The sequence below is a fragment of the Balaenoptera borealis genome (genome assembly GCF_965194805.1).
Source record: "Balaenoptera borealis genome assembly, chromosome: 4".
In the NCBI taxonomy this organism is placed as follows: domain Eukaryota; kingdom Metazoa; phylum Chordata; class Mammalia; order Artiodactyla; family Balaenopteridae; genus Balaenoptera; species Balaenoptera borealis.
The window spans coordinates 87098152-87115678 of NC_138861.1; the positions used below are offsets into that span (position 1 = coordinate 87098152).

The window sequence follows — 17527 nt, forward strand, 5'->3', positions numbered from 1 at the left end:
CGCAGCCAGCTGATTGCTCCCTGACCAATCTGAGGCCACCTCTTCTTACCTAGATAGGCTGGGCCTTTCTACTTTACTAATGGTCTGCCCAGGACCACCACCCGGACTGGGAGCACCTGAGGACAGGAGTGCTTTACACCTCCTTAGAGGGGCTCCCTCCCTGTTCCCAAAGGAGATCAGGAATGTCCACTAAGTCAAGTTTTTTGCCAGGCCGAAAGGAGTGAATATAAAAGCACTGAGCCGGTATGAGGAGTCCCACAGTCACTTCCCTTTCCCTTCGAATGCACTTGAAATCTCCCTTAAATAAACAAACAAACAAACAAAACCAAACCTCCCTTAAATAAGTAATAGGAGTAACGGGACCTAACCTAAAGGAAACCTATTAAACCAAACTTCCTCAAAAAAAAGGAATGCTCCTAACCTTAACCTTGCCTGTTCCGGGTCCTCCAGAGACCTTATCAGCATCATCCTCCGAGTTTTTTTTTATTACCCACCCAGAGATCTTCTAAACAAGTCTAGTGTCAAGGTCTCTACTCTTTTTTAAAACCTAAAATAGGGGGAAAAAAAAAAAAAAAAAAGACAGCAAGAGAGAAGAGAAAGAAGCGACTTCAAGGTGTGTGTGTGTGTGTGTGTGTAACAAACACTAGGTTTGTTATGTTTTAAGCCTCTTCTATTGACCAAGGAAAGCCAGAGGCTCAGTGATGTCACAGGTTTCCTACTGGCACTCTCTGGGTGCTGTTCTTTACATGGACTGTGTCATTTCATTCCTATGAGGTGGGGAGGTACTACCTTCCCATTTTACTGATAACACCGAAACAGAGAGGTAAATTAATCTGCCCAAGATCACACAGCTGGTAAAGTGGTAGAGCTGGGATTCGAACCCAAAGTAGTCAGACTTCAAGGCTGGTGGTGGACTTGGCACTCCACCCTGTTGTCTCCCTGGCAGGGGACAACACACATCAAGAGTGGGATGGAGAGTTCTGCAGACAGGTCTGTCATTCGGGGATCTGGAACCAGGGGCAGTGTATTTACAGCAGTGGTGACTTCAACTCCTTCCCACTGGTCCCTGATGCCTCCCCTGTCTCAGTGCATGCCTGGACGCAACATCAAAAGACACATTCTGAAGGCCCCAAAGTAGCAGATTATTCTTCCTAGCCGGTGCATCCATAAAACTGTTCAGAAAAAACTGGCAGCTTCACCCAAGTAAATACGGAAATCCTCATAATAACTGTACAAAGGTGGAAGGGTCAGGTCCTCGTCCCCATTTTAGAAATGAGGAAATGGAGGAACAGAGGTGAAAAGACTCGCCCAAATTCACAGAGCTGGCTGGAGCTGCAGCCAAGAAGCGAAGTGTGTCCGCTGCAGACCCACGGCTCTTTCTGTTCTGCTCCACTCCGTGCTGTGGGACTCACTCTGAAGCAGAATCATCTTATATATAGTTGGGGCACTCCCCTGGGGCCAGGGGCGTGGGGCGTGTGCGCCACACTGGCCCATGGAAGGCAGTGCCATGGGGAGGTTCCAGCGGACAATTACGATTTCCAAGTGACTCTTCAGGTTAGATCACTCTGGACCTACTCCATCTCGTGGCATAAGTGAGAAAAATGACTGCAATCTTAGATTAGCTCTAATGCGTAGGTGCTCAATAAATACTTGTGAGGTGAATAAATGAATGAATGTCAAACTACCCTTCTTACATGCTAGGATAAAATGAAGGGCAAGGGCCTCAGAGTGACTGTACACCAGGGGTCACACAAGGAAAATTTGCCCAGGGGCCAGTGCAGCTAGCCTTAAAATCATCTTCTAAAACCTGAAACGCAAAGTAAATGTGAAAACTTTACTCAGGAGGCTCGGGAGACAAAACACCCTTGTCTGGAGAACTAAGTGGAACAGTAACTTGAACTTCCTAATGTTAGCGGTTTGGGGGTGCAAAGCTTTGGAAGGTACCAGGGTGTAAAGTGCAAGAACAAATAGAAGAGTGGATTTCAGTGATTAGACTCAGAGAACAGTAGTTAGGAGAATGAAGAGCATATGGGACAAAGGAGAAAAACCCCACACTGGATCATAGGTCGCTCTCCAGGGTAGAAGGCGCTGACCTCAGTGTCTGCTGGACCTCTTCTGTCTAGATTTGACCAAACTCCACTGATCTGGGTTGAGACTAGCTCCAGGCCATCCCTGGAGAGCCCCAGGCCTTCTAGAGATTGGCAACCATCTTAAGCATGTCCCAGGTTAAGCTGGGCTCCTTCAGGATCCTCTTGGAAGGGAGCTGTCTCAGGAAGCACCCCCTTCCGGGAAGATAGTAAGAGCTAGACCCAGGGTTACACGCAATGCATGGGCTGAAGGGCCACTTAGCGTACTACATTCAGTCTCCAGCTCCCCTTCATAATGAGACGGGGGAAGTGATAATGTATTCGGCCTGCCAACACAAAGGAATGAGTTTCCAATAGCTCTAGGAACCTGCTTTGCTAGAGAAAGAAACTTACTATTAAATACTCTGACCAATAGAGACAAAATATGCTGATAATTTTTTCTAATATGCCATTAAACTATGGTGACATTCCAGAAAAAGCACAGAGCCAGTTAAAAGGATATACATAGAGACATACATATATATGTGTGTGTGTGTGTATATATATATGTGTGTGTATATATATATATGTGTGTGTATATATATATGTGTGTGTGTATATATATATGTGTGTGTATATATATATATGTGTGTGTATATATATATATGTGTGTGTATATATATATGTGTGTGTGTGTGTGTGTATATATATGTGTGTGTATATATATATATGTGTGTGTATATATATATATGTGTGTGTGTGTGTATATATATATATGTGTGTGTGTATATATATATATGTGTGTGTGTGTGTATATGTATATATATGTATATACATACATATATTTGCTGTGGGAAAAAACAGTCCTAGTTCTGGTTCAGAAACTGTGTCTATAGCATTGTGTCTCTTATTGCTACTAAATTTCAAGGAAGGAGAATTGAGGGGGGGAAAGCAGGGCTACCTTCCTTAGACAATGCCCTCTCTTATCAGGGCAGACTGCTGTCTGGTTTCCTGTCTCGAGCTCTGGCATTACTGCTTCAGATGAGAAATGGGGTCTAAGAAAGGGACAGATCAGGCTTGAAAATGAGAATGCTAAAAGCCACCATAATCCTTCCCTTCCAACTCACTCCATCATGAGTTTTGGCTGGAATACTACATATTAGCAAACCAGATATCAATTGTTTTATGTCTCTAGGATTTTTTTTTTTTTAAGCTATAACCAATGATAACTGAAGCACTTCAGAAAGAAACCCAATTTCCAGAATAATGTAATTCCTGATACTTAAAGGATGAGGTTGCCTGTATTTATTTTTCTTAAACACAACTGGGTGTGAAAAGAGAGTAAGAACCACTTAAGAAAGCTGTTCATTTTATAGCAGAAATGTTGATTTGGACAAATTAAGAAGGCAAGTATCTAAAAAGGGGGGGATGGAGATAAATGATTTACATGGTTTAGAGATGAAACTATTGTGTTCACCTCCCTCACTTTTTTGGTAATTATAATAACTATCAGACTGGTACAATTTTTCCCAACTGTTTAGCTTACATTTAAAAGCTTGCAGAATTTTTCCTGACAGAATATATTAGATCCTTATCATCTCTATTACCACCTCCCTCTCCCCACAAGTAGGGAGGAAAGAATGATTTGGGGTAAGCCAAATAAAGACTCAGTCTACCAAATCTAGTTGAATTGTTCACAACTTTGGAACTAAAAAAAACTTACTTCAATTTGGGTTACTTATGAATTTAGTTTAAAGGTCTCTTGTCCTACAAGCGGCTTAGTATTTCAAGTTTGCTTCCTCCAAAGAAGAAAGGAAAAATCTTATTGAAACTTTCCAAACGCCCATCTTTTTTCATGGAAGGTTGTCAATATCCTACTATTTGACCCTAGTAGCTTTCTTAATAGCATATTGTATATTTCCCTTTTATCCATCAAAGAAAAACGTGATGGGAAGAGACGTTAAAACCAAAGCATTATTATTATTATTACCGATTTGGGTAAGAATAGATAGGGCCTGATGTGTTTCCTCAGCAACTCTTTCCATTAATTCCATTAGAGAACACTGTAGATAATTCCTTTAGATTTTAGAGAAAATCCCCAAATAAGACATTTAAAGGAGAAACTTGTCAAAAGTTTTCTTTTCCAACTTTTTTTTTAAAACTTCATTTCTGGAGAACCAAAAGAAAAATAGTTTGTTAAAGTAGGTTTTAAATGGTTAACCCAGAAATTTGCTAACTCACAACTGACAGAATATACCAAAAAAAAGGGGGGGGGGTGGATTATGAGAAAGTTGTTACCGTAAAACAATAAAAACAAGAGCATTCTCCTTCTGTCTTCAAAATATAAGGTTAAAAATTTCCAAACTATCATTAAATAAACTTATTCCAGTTCTCCTTTTCTTTGAGCTTTTTATTCTTAGAGCAGTTTGGAAATCAGATGTAGCATACAGTAAAATCTTTGTCCTTAAAAAGAAATAATCCTGTAGTACTCTCAATACATCTTATGTTTTGCTTCAATAGAAGATTTCTCCCTTAAAACATAAGCAAGACTTCCAAGTCAGTCCAAGCTGCCAAGGCTGCTTGAGTTCTCCATCCCATTAAGCCTCCTGGGCCTTGAGTGTCCTGTGTTAAATGCAAGACTGAGCCACATCCTTCAGATCATGCTAGATCTTCTAAACTGTAAGGTGGTAACCCCATCCAAAATTGACAGCTTCAGGGCAAAATGCCTATCTCAAAACAAGAATGAAAAACAAACAAACAAAACAACCTCCTTTAGATTTCTAGCCAACATGCACACACATTTCTTAAAATCACAAGTTGGCAATGATAAACTAAAAAAGGTAAAAGTATTTATTCACCCATATAAACACATGGGAGCAAAGGGTGTATGCGAAAAGGTTAACTGACTTCTCATTATGACATAACACAGGCATCTTAAGCAATCATAAGTGTGTAGAGACATGATAACTCCCTGGGTGGGGATAGGGAGTTTAGGGGCAGGGACCATGGCCTGGTCTGGGCTACTGATCTACCAGAAAACAGCCTGAAACAGGAAAGAGCACACATATGCCACTTGGAATGTATGACGCAAACCCCAGCCTTGAAACAAAGAACAGGAAACAGCTCTGCTGGCTGTGCTGGAGAGAAAGCACAGAGAAACATTTAGCCGGCCCTCCCTGACCCTATATTCATGAGCAGCTGGAGTTTTTTAAGACAACAACAGGGGGGTGGAGGTGTTTGTTCTATGGGTGTGAATAATAACACCAGCTTTATACAGGGGACCTGCCCTATTTACAAATAGGAGCTTCCAAATACAGTAAACACCGTAAGTGAACATGTGATTTTATCATATTCAAGCAGCAGAAAGCTTCCTAATTAACACCAGCCTCCCTACCAATTTCTTTTGTCTCTTTCTCCCCCATCCTAATGGCTGGTCTCTAGCCACGATCAAATTCTGGGTTAGGGTAATAGGGTAATGATCACTGTGCAGCCTCAGAGCATCAAGAGGAAAATGAGACAGCACAGCTGCTGAGAATTCAGTTGACACTGGGGTCACCCCACATAACCGAAGTGGGACCAACTGTAAGTGTCCCTGAGCCACAGAACTAAATTCTAAGATGAAGAGTGTGGGACATCTAGAGTCACCCCAAATTTTCACTGTCTTTTTCAACTGCATAGTTACAAAGATACTTCCACACAGCTGCACATCTGTTCTACATGTACACACATCTACAAAAATCCACCTTTTGAGAATGTGATTCTGTTCCTGGTATTTCATTTAATCCAAAATTGTTATATAATCTGCAGAGTATCAATTTGTATAAGACATCCTAAAATGTCTATTTTTCCTTTAGGTATTTTTAAGGTAGCAAAATCCACTCACTAGTCCTTTTCTGATTTTTCTCTTTATTTTGTTAGCCAGTACTGTTTAACTCAGGTTTCTATTAGCAGAGATTTAAGAATCTGTGTGTAGACATAACTACAGGTAAAAAAAAAAAAAAAAAAAAAGAAGAAAAAAAAGGCATCACTGTGTCCATAGCAACCAGAAGATTGGGTTTTAATTTAGAAACTTTGCAGTGAAAAAAACAATAGCTCTCTCCAAAGCTATATTGTCATGTTTTACATCTGACAAGGTTCTGTGGTCTAAGCAGTTACTTTTGTTATTCTCACGTTAGGATTTTCATACTTGCATTCTTCATGCAAGCAGAATGCTCCTTACAGTCTATCTTCACTGACCTCACCCATAGTACATTAGGCTGCTTTCTTCTAACAGTTCTGCAGCAAACCCCACTGACTGTAGAAATTGAGATATCAGCTTCTCTAGGGAGCTAAATGAAATTAATCAAACATCCCATTTCAGGTTCCGTTAACAGAATAAGGTCAACTCCCATACTCCATGTTTCAAGTCAGAAGAAACTCATCCACTCTTTTAAAGATACTACTAACTCACAAAATTTTGAAGATGTCAGGGTTATCAAATTGTTTTTTCCCTAGAAGCAAGTCTTCTCTTGGGCTAGGCAGATTATCATCCAGATGGATTTCTCTTTTAAAAATGCTCCTCAGATTCATACATAAAACACTCAGAAAAGGGCAGCACAAAATTGTTCTGTGGAATAACCTATAGTGAACAACTGCCCTATTCCCCACTTGATTTTGCTTAATAATTACAGATACTAAATCTAAATGAAGTCAGAATACTACTTCATACTTTTCTCCATATACCAGATTCTTGTGAGAATATAAATACATTTAAAGTGTCCTGGATGACATTAATGGAAAAATACATTCTGGGTAAAAAAAAAAAAATTCAGTGTATAATGTTTATTTTAGTGAAATACAAGAAGGTGAGCAATTACCAATTTCCGTTTAACCTGACTTAAAAAAAAAAAAAGTCCCATTCACACGTTCTTCATCTAGTATTATTGTATATTGCTGTAAAATTTAAAGCAGCGCAGAGTGTTCTCTCTTTTATCTGTCAAAGAAGTAGCTATGACAATTCCAGGTATTGTCTGCCATCTCCAAAAAAGCCACTCGGAAAGGTAGGTCCCAAGGGTGCGGGTCCAGGGATCCGTCCCTCGGTCCCCACCCGGCTCGGGTCCCTAACACTGCGGGCAGTTGCCTAAGGCGTTCTCCGCCTCCAGCCACGCTGCAATCCTTGCTCCAGACACTGCGGCAGGTTCTCCTTGCACCGGAGGAGGACTCTCCAAACCCGGACAGCTCTTTCTCCTGCCCTCGGGAATCCAGACGCCCTGGCAGCTCCTGGGCTCCAGCACCGAGACTGGGATGTTTGCCTCCACTCCCAATCTCCCCAAGTTTCTTCCCAGAAGGCCCGCGAAGCTGCTCCAAGTTTGCTCCGCCGGCGGGTGAGCGGCAGCACGCCCCGTCCGAGGAGGGGGGCTGCTGGGGGCGCAGGCGGAGGGCGGGGAGGGGGAGGGGGAGAGCGCGGGGGGTGGGGGACCAGGAGGGGGAGGAGCAGGAGCGCGCGGCCTCTGCGCTACCTTTCTCCAAACAACGTTGCCACACGCGGAGGGAACTGAGATTTCTGAGGCTTTGGAGGGAATCGCGGGCGGGCGGGCGAGCGGCTGTCGGGGGACCACACAGGTGAGCCCCCGCCCGCGCCCTATTTGGGGCCGCGGCGGGCGCCGCCAGCCTCGCTCCCCGCACCCGCCGATCCGCACGGTGGCTCTCCCCAATCCCACACTTTCCACCGCTGAACCCGGGGGCCCCCTCCTCCTCGCCTCCTCCTCCACCCTAACCCCCGGCTGCCAGGAGCTGTTGCACTTTCCCAAGCCCAGGAGCGCCCCAACCTCCGCGCTGCACCCCCAACCCATTCACTGCGCGCCCCACCTTGGGGGAAAAAAAAAAAAGGAAACCGGACGAGCCGAAAAGGGGGGCAGCGGGAGTCGGGGCGAGAAGGAAAGGTGAGGGAGAGGCGACTTACTTTTCGAGGCGCGGTGCTGAGCGCTGCAGGCGAGAAATAAAGGCCCGGATCCGGGCTGCCTGGAAACCCGCGGATGCAGTGGTGTCAGCGCTCCAGTCCCGGCGGCGTTGGCGGTGGCGGCCGCAGGGGACGGGGACGGGGACGGGCGCGCGTGCGGCGGGCGCGGCTCGGCTCGGCTCGGCGGGCGCTCGCGCTGCGCTCCAGCTCGGGCCCCGGCTCCGCGCGGCTCCGCTCCTGGCTCTCCTCTGGCTCCTGGCACCAACTCCGGGCAGTCACATGACACCGGCGCCGCTCGCTCTGCGAGCCTCCCAGGGCTGGCGGGGTAAGTAGAGGCTGGGACCCGGGGTGGGAGGGTCAGGGAGGGGAGAGGGAGCCGCCGCGGCCGCCCGGGCTGGGCGGGTCCCCACCCACTTGGGTGGAGGCAGCCGCCGGAGGGGTCGGCCGAGTCACTAGCGCAAACACGCACCCCGCCCTGCGCCCTTCCCCCGCCACCCTCGCCTCCCGCGCCGCCTCCGCCCCGCCCCGCCCAGTCACCCGGGGACGGCCTGACAGACACTCATTATTCCCCGGAGCCGGGCGCCGCCCCGCCCGCCCAACCTGTCCCGCGAGGCGCGGTGCGGCCGTGGGGCTGGGCGTGCGCGGCGCGGCCTCCGCCCTCCGCCCGGCCCCGCGCCCCCGCCCTGGAGCCCCCGCCCCGGAGTCTCCTCCCCGCAGCCCTCCGCCCTCCGCCCGGGAGCCCGCGGCCCCGCCCGGCCCGGACCCGCCGCCGCGCCGCCGCCCGAGCCCGGGGGGAAGGAAGGGCGGCGCTGGCCGCTCCGGGCGTCACAGCGCTGCAGCCCGCTGCGCCGCTTCCAAAACACACAGCCGGGCTCGCGGGCGAGCCGAGGCGGGGGACCCGGGACGGTCGGGGCCATCAATCAGCCGGCTCCGGCGGGAAGGGCGGCCCCGGGGCGTGGCGGGAAGGGCTGGGCCCCGCGCCCAGCGCGGCCCCTCCTGGGCCCAGCGCAGACAACTCTCTTAAAGAAAAAGCAGAAAAAGGCACCGCTGGTGAAGCAGCGGGTGGACCCGGGCGGATTCGGGAGAGAAAAAGCGGCGAGGAAAGGGAGGGCAGTTAGGGTGACTTCAACCCTAAAATGGTCCGGAGTTTCCAAGGTCGTTAGCCATCCTCTGGCACGCTTTCTTTGTGCCCGGGGGCGCCGGGGCCCCCTTGTCGCCCGCTCCACGGGGGTGCGGCCCGGCAGGGTGGTGCCCCCGCCTCCCGGGACTTTTCTTTGAAGACCGGGAGACCCTCGAACAAACTTCCCACGGCCGGGCCTGCAGCTGGAGCGTAACGGCGACGGGCGCAGCGGCATTTGCTCAGCCAGGCCTGTCGGAAAACTTGGCAAAGTTCGGTCCAGATCCTCCCGCCCAGAGGGAGAACTCGGGGCGAGCTGAGGGCTCGGAGCGGCGACCTTTCCTTTCGTGTCGCCTCCCTGGGACCGAGCGCGAGCGTCCTCGGGGGACTTAACAGGAGCCGGGAGGCGGAAACTCGCTTTCTGTCCCAGCCAGGCCCCTGGGAGGACTTTGGGGAGCTTGGTACCCAAGTTTAATGCTTTTCGAGTTTCTTTTTCAACAGTACTAATGTAATAAAGAATGCAATAAAGAGAACAAAGGACAAATTGGTTCAATTGTTTTAGTCCTGTGTACTGTTTTAAAATGCCCCAGCTGCAGTCTATGGCTTGTTATGGCTTCAAGATGTTTTAAAGTCCCTTTAAGTTCACCATTCTCACTTTGATGCTTCATCCAGGCATGGTACTACTTAAAACGTAGAGATAGAGTATATTCGGAGCCTCAGCATGTAACTACACAGTATTATAAAATTAGTACTGGGAAACCTCAAATAGTGAAATTGCTTGTTGTAAAAAAAAAAAAAAAGCATATACATAGAAGACCACGTGGAAAACACCCAGAATGGACACCGGTTTATGTGCCATCATACTGTGCCATAAGATTAATCTTTAAAATGTAAAGGGACGAGGTTTTTGTTTGTTTGTTTTAGTGAATAAAGACAAATGCAAGGAAAAAAGTTGGATTCGGGTCAATAACTAATTGCAACCCATTGATCACTGACACCGTTAAATGTCTGATTAGACGACTTACATTTGTATTAGCTGAGAAAAAACAACAACATATTAGTGATGACTGGTGAAATTGTTTTGCATTTCCGTGCCTGGCTCATAGTGGGGTCTCAAAAAATACAGGCTTCACTCAGGGGACACAGAGTGATGAAAACCTGAAGAGAAGATTGAAGTAGGTCTATCTGAAAAAAGTGTTATTCAAGATAAGTAGGGAGGGGCTTTGATATGAAAGATGCGGGAGGGAGGAGAAAAGTCATAAAAAAGATTAATTAATGAACACAACTGTGTTCAGTGCCCTGTGGGAGGCAGCTCAACATAACTTGTCCAAAAATGAATCCATCCAGTGAAGGACACCACCATCCCTCCAGGTGCCCCAACCAGAACTGCCTGAAGTCATCCTTAACTCCTCCCCCTCCCTCGCTGGTCACAGCCCTGTGGTTCACTGAATCCCTGACCTCCTCAATCACCACCCACTCCTTGGCCACCACCCTGGCCCAGCCTATTGCCACAGTGTCTTGTTGGTCGTCCTGTTTGCAGCGTGGCTGAAGTGTGGGTAAGGGATTGGAGCAAAGGATTAAGAATGCCTTTTTCTAAAATGCAAACCTAAACATGTCAAACCCTTCAATGGCTTCTCTCCGGATAAAGTCCAAGAGTTTAGCCCCAGTGTTGACCTGGCCTTCACCTATCATTATAAACTCATCTCTCCCTGTTCTCCCCTCCCACTCTTTTCTCTATCAACAATGAGCTTCTTTCCTTTGCTTTCCTCCAACTCTCTGTCCCCACCTCCGGCCCTTTGCACACGCTCATTTTTCTAGATGGACTAGCCTCCTTGGCTTTCTCCCCCACTCCTGACCTCCACTCTCATTTCCCTAAATTCTATTCATCCTTTAAATATTGATTTAAATGACATCTTCAATGAAATTTATCTTTTCTTACTATCATCCCTCACCCCACCTTTGGACGAGTGGAGGTGCTCCTTCTTGGTACCCTGATAGCACCCAGGCTTCACCTCTTCTAGCACTTTTTATTCTTTCTTGTAATTGACTCTTTACCTCTCCATGTCACTGAAATAGAAACTCTGTGAGGGCACGGACCTTTTTAGCAAAATTGTATCCTTATGGCTCAGATGTTCAATGAATATTTGTAAAATGAGTAAGTGTGAACTATGAATTGAGAAGAAGTCATTCAGACTAAAAAGATGAGAGGGGGCTTCAGGGTGGCAAGTGGCCATGAACTGTACCTTTGAAATAGTGAGGGAGAGGGAAGAGGGAGTTCCCCTCACTGTTTTTAAGGAGATGGTACAAAGTGGTGTCTAGGTCTTCTTTTTATTCCTAATACTAGTACAGTGCCTGGCACAAGCTTAGGTACTGGATAAATCCATATATCCTGGGTAAATGAAATATCTCAAGCTTGGTCCTTCCAGTAGCTGCTTCACTGTTGCTCTTTGAGGACAGCAGGCCAGTCTGGTTTAGGTTTGGGGCAGCATGTGCTCAGGGAAGGGTACCCCTCCCTGGCGCCAGCATCATTCCTCCCAACCAATCATTGCAGTCGTTTTTGCTGGTGACAGAGTAGATATGTGACCTGGTTCTGGCCAGTGGGACCTGTAGGTAAGTGTGCTGGGGCTTATAGGAAATGTTTCTTCCTGATGAAAGGAAACTCTTGCAAGGATAAACCCCCAGACCTGCTTTGGAAGTTATGTGAGAGTGTGATGCTTGAAGCTATGGCAGCCATCTTGTAGTCATGAGGGGAAAGCAAGGTTTCAGATTTCCATACAGATAGCTCTTTTTCCAACATTAGTTTTCAGATCAAATATTACGTCTTTAGGAATGACCACACAATCTAAAATATCCCTCCCTTCCTCATTCAATGTCTAGTTGTCCTTGCTTTTTTTTTTTTTTTTAACCTTTTTTCCCCATTAGAACCTGGGCTCCATGAGAGCAAGGACACTGTCTTCTTCACTCCTTTTTGAATTATGGCTTTCTCCAGGTATATGCCCAGGAGTGGGATTGCTGGCTCATAGGATAGTTCCATTTTTAGTTTTCGAAGGAACCTCCATACTGTTCTCCATAGTGGCTCCACCAATTTACATTCCCACCAATAGTGTAGGAGGGTTCCCTTTTCTCTGCACCCTCTTGTCTTCTTCACTCCTGTTTCCCAAACTCCTGGAACAGTGTCTGGCAAATATAAGTTGTTCCAAAAATATTTGTTGAATAATGGATGACAACTAAACAATAACACTATGTTGAGATTGATTCAGAGCCTAGTGGATAATAGCCACTATAAACCTCCACTTTCTCTTTCAGGGATTATATCACAGTTAGTTCCGTTTCAGGCAATCTCTTTCTGATACACAGACACATATTCTTGAGATTCTTTCTTCCTCCTCCACTCTCTTTCAGAGCTTTTCCATTCTTTCCCCAGGAAAGTTTCTCCTCCTTGTGTGATGATGGACTGAGTTACGAAGGCAGAAAAGTGTCACGTGCTTGTGAAATTATGATCAACACAGACACATCTACCCAAAAGGAAAACGTATGTTTTTTTTTCTCCTTTCTTTTTCTTCCAGCTTTATTGAGATGTTATTGATCTATAACATATGTAATTTTAAGGTATACAATATGATGATTAGATACACATATATATTGCAAAATGATAACCACAATAAAGTTAGTTAACACCTCCATCCCCTCACATAATTACTTTTTTTTTTTTCTGGCGGTAATAAAATTTAAGATCTACTCTTAACAACTTCTTTCAAGTATAGAATACAATTTGTTTATTATATACACGATGCTGTACATTAGATTCCCAGACCTTATTCATCTTCTAGCTGGAAGTTTGTATACTTTGACCAGCTTCTCCCCATTTCCCTCACCTCCCAGTTTCAGGCAACCACCATTCTACTGTTTCTATGAGTTTGGCTTTTTCAGATTTCACATGTAAGTGAGACCATACAGTATTTGTCTTTCTCTGTCTGACATTTCACTTAGCATAATGCCCTTGAAGTCCATCCATGTTGTTGCAAAAGGCAGGATTTCCTTCTTTTTTAATGGCTGAGTGATAGTCCAGTGTGTGTGTGTGCATGTGTGTGTGTATCATATTTTCTTTACCCATTCATCTGTTGATGGACACCTGGGTTGTTTCCATATCTTGCCTATTATAAATAATGCAGCAATGAACATGGGAGTACAAATATCTCTTTGAGATAGTGATTTCATTTCCTTTGGATATGTACCCAGAAATGAGATTGCTGTATAATATGGTAGTTCTGTCTTTAGTTTTCTGAGGAACCTCCACACTGATTTCCATAGTGGCTGTATCAATTTACATTCTCAAGAAGAGTACACAAGGGTTCCCTTTTCTCTAATCCTCACCAACACTTGTTATTCTTGTGTTTTTGATAATAGCCATTCTAACAGGTGTGAGGTGGTATCTCGTTGTGATTTTGATTTGCAGTTCCCTGATGATTAGTGATGTCAAGCACCTTTTCATGCACTTGTTGGCCGTTTGTGTGTCCTTTTTGGAAAAAATGTTTATTTAAGTACTTTGCCCATTTTTAAAACTATTTTTTGTTTGTTTTTGTTTTTTACTGTCAAGTTATATGAGTTCCTTATTTAATTTGGATATTAACCCCTCATCAAATAGATGGTTTGCAAATATTTTCTCCCCTTCCATAGGTTGCTTTTTCATTTTGTTGATGGTTTCCTTTGCTGTGCGGAAGCCTTTTAGCTTGATGTAATCCCACTTGTTAATTTTTTCTTTTGTTCTTTGTGCTTTTGGTGTCATAGACAAAAAATTGTTGCCAAGACCAACGTCAAGGAGATTTTTCCTTATGTTTTCTTCTAGTAGTTTTACGTTTTTATGTCTTACATTTGTCTTTAATCCATTTAGAGTTAACTTTTGTGAGTAGTGTAAGATAGGGGTCCAGTCTTCTTTTGCATGTGACTATCCAGTTTTCCTAATACCACTTTTATTAAAGAGACTGTCCTTTTCCCACTGAGTATTCTTGACTCCTTTATCAAATATCACTGTCTATCTACATGTGGATTTATTTCTGGGCTCTCAATTCTGTTCCATTGTTCTATGTGTCTGTTTTTAGGCCAGTACCATACTGTTTTGATTATTATAGCTTTGTAATATAGTTTGAAATCAGGAATTGTGATGTCTCCAACTTTACTCTGTCTCGGAATTGCAAAGCCACATGTTTTGAAGTAAAATTAGAAATGCTAGACTAAGGTCACCCATCTCAAAAGCATTACGAAGGGTGCAGAGATTCTCTTTAGCATCTCTACAAGTTTTCACCTATATTATCCATCCATCCATCCATCCAACCATGCAATTTAGGATTGCCAGGAAATATTGAGGTTGAGTTAGGTGACCACGACTTTTAATAAAGATCAAAATGGTATGTGTCCTGAACACCCAACCCAGGAGCTCTCAGCATTTCTAATGCAGGTGGACAATTGAAATTGTCCTGGATTATGTTTGACAGAACAATGCAATTGAAGGACAGTAGTACAAAAATAGTTGAAATGTTGGATATTGGAATCTGAGCTGGAGAGCTAAAACAGAAGGAGACTCTAGAGATCTGGGCAAAGGATCAGTGAACTGGACATTTCAAGTAGGTCGAAGAATGGGTGTGTTGGGAATAATGTAGTGAATGACCTGGAAGGTTAGAAGGTGAGTTCCCAGAGAGTGGGGATATATGAGTTTAACATTTAAAGGTGATGCATGCTATCCCCAGGGGTAGCATGGTTCAGGGTGTGCCTGTGGGAGTGGGAGAAGAGAAGTGGGTGGAGAATGTCCCTGAAAATGAGGAGACGAAGGAACAGAATGGGGTATTAAATGTGGTTCCATGTGGATCCTTAAATTACTCATAATTTTGTCCAGATTTGGAAATCAAGAGTAAGCCCTAGGTCCTCAGGCCACATCTTCATTTCCCAAGAGACTGGTGAATGATAGCAACCAGGAGAGAATGATTAGATATATCCTCCTTTTTGTATAGTGAAATCTGCTTTCCTTGAATCATGATTATTCAAGTTAAAAATAATCACTTGTATTTGGTTGTTTTTATTGGTTATTGTACTAGTAAAATATATCAATAATTTTATTTTCTACTTTTTATTGCAAATATACTATTTCTGCTTCACTGAGTGTTCAGATTGGCTTTGGAGGACTTATCAGGGATCTTAAACATTATTTACAACATTATTTCAAAGGGAAATGAATTGTAATTCCCAAATCAATGACCTACACATATAAAGATGGAGAATGTAACTTATTTCTAAGAGAATGGGAGACCCACAAAGTAAAATAAACTACTTCCCATTTTTCAGCTTGTTTGGGAATGAGGCTGACTTGGTATGTTTCCAAACCTCTCCTCTATATTATGGAAAATTTATTGGCATTTAAATCCTGGAATGGGTTAGTTTGGTAAGTACTGGTTGAATATTTACTATAGGTCTGGGGTGGGTGTAAGAGTGCAAGAAATATGTATATGATCCCTGTGTTCAAGAGATTTGAAAGAATATATATACTTGCTTAATTAATTATTACACAATGCAGAATATAATGAGTAAAATTTAGAAAAGAACCATGATATGGGTGTTAAAAGGATAAAAAGCTAAACTGATTCATTCAAAAACTACGAGTATTCTTGTGCAGTTTGGGCCTTGTCTTCAAGGAGCTTATAGGTTTGCACAAGAAATCACATTGGTCAGGAAAACCCCCAAAATCTTCACGGAGGAGGTGATGAACAGTGACAGAACTTCACTGCTGGAGGGAGAGGGGGCTCCACACTGCATTTTGGAGTCTGGAGAGGCGCCCAGGGGCCCAGGATTTGGTGGTGGCGGGGTGGGGTGGGCGGGGTGGGGGGTGGGGGTGTAGACGAACCACGTGGTGTAAGGCAAGCTAGGAAAGGTCAGCTGAGGCCGTGCTGGGGGGAAAATGCAATGCCAAGGAGATGCAATGTTTTCCAGCAGACTTCGGGAAACCATGGAAGGTCTCTGAACAAGTGAGATGCATGATAGCATATAAAGTGACATTAAATATAACTCTAATGGAAAGTTCCACCAGTGCAGTGCAGGAGGCAGGAACTATGGTGCGTGTGCCGTGGGGAGAAATACATATATGTGTGTGTGTGCGCACACCGTCTCTTTCTCTTTCACTCTAAACACACACACACACACACACACACACATCTTTCCTATTCAGCCAGCAGAGAGATGTTGTGTGAATTATACTCTAGGGAAGTGGCCTTGCTGCCTTCCTTTTTCTGCCAATTCCAAGTGTGTTGCATGCTTACGTCCAAACCCTGAACTGTGACATGTGAAGCGTTTCCCTCTGTGCAAAAGCCCTGTTGCACCAGTTTCCCTGGTACTTACTGGGGAAGAAGGCTTCAACTTTCATTCCTTAGCTTCCCAATCTGGCAAGCCTGTCCACGCTCACAAATGCCTTACAAGTTTGCTGATGTGTCTAGAAAAATAATAAGCATATGGTGGGATCACATGAACAGTAGAGAATTCTTCATTGCCCTTGTAATATAAAAAGATTTGCTAACAGCAGACGATATTAAAATCATAATAATGTCATAGCGAAGTGATAAGAGTGAGGGTGATTTTTTTTTTTTTTGCCGTTCAATGCTCTTATGTGCTTTTTTTTCTTTAGTGGGCATATATTACTTTTGTTATAAGAAGTGTGCTTCTTTAAATAGCTAAGAAAGTAATGTGCACGCTGTGTGTAATTAAATGTAGGGCCTGAAGCACAGTTTTACAAGGTGGCCCATTGAAGGCACCCGGAGGCAGAGGTGCGGTTCTGCGTCTGTGAGTTTTGAGGTGGGGGGACGTATGGGGGGCTGTGGGTGGAAAGGGAGGGGCTCTAGGAGGTGAGGCCGCCGGAGAGGGTGACCATCTTCCTTTATCGACTGTTTGGCTTTTTAACTGCTGCTTGAACCTGTGCACGTTCTTGGAACTGAAATTCTTCCTCAAAATAGCGTGTATTTACTTTAAAAGCGACTCCAAAGAGAAAAACTTAAAAAAACAAAACCAAAAAACCAGAAAACTCAGCACACTGGACTGAATAGAGCCAAAGTTCCTATTTCTCAAGAGACAGAAATATACTTCCCGGAGCACAAGGTCCGCTTACCCTCTCCCCGTGGTCTTTCGCCAGGATCTGTTGATTCAACGGGAGACAGGAGTGTCAGCAGTTGTGCTGAATATGAATATGTGGGAGATTACCTTCGTTTCCCCAAGCACCATTAATACAGGGGGACTTGTCGTCCCAGCCAGCAGAGGCTAGCTTCTCTCAGGTTTCTTTAAGCTACATTTGTTTGTCTGTTATTATTCTTAAAGTTTTCTGGGTAACTATAAGCAACAGACCTTGTTAGTTCCTCTTGAGATTGCCCACTA

The 17527-nt window shown here is 44.7% G+C and overlaps 1 protein-coding gene and 1 long non-coding RNA gene across 6 annotated transcripts in view; one reads left to right on the top strand and one right to left on the bottom strand.

The window, feature by feature from the left end:
* Window positions 1-10223, bottom strand: part of KLF3 (KLF transcription factor 3) — a 46239-nt gene extending 36016 nt beyond the window's left edge. The window contains exon 1 of one of the 3 annotated variants that reach the window (XM_082390728.1): window positions 8008-10223. The gene's annotated coding sequence lies outside the window, so the exon portion shown is untranslated. The remainder of the gene's footprint in view (window positions 1-8007) is intronic. The other 2 variants (XM_082390729.1, XM_082390727.1) reach the window with 2 other exon arrangements.
* The window catches only part of LOC309628099, a 121355-nt gene continuing 112038 nt past the window's right edge, over window positions 8211-17527 (top strand). For all 3 annotated transcript variants that reach the window (XR_014244156.1, XR_014244157.1, XR_014244158.1), the window contains exons 1-2: window positions 8211-8329; window positions 12546-12653. This is a non-coding gene — a long non-coding RNA (uncharacterized lncRNA). The remainder of the gene's footprint in view (window positions 8330-12545; window positions 12654-17527) is intronic.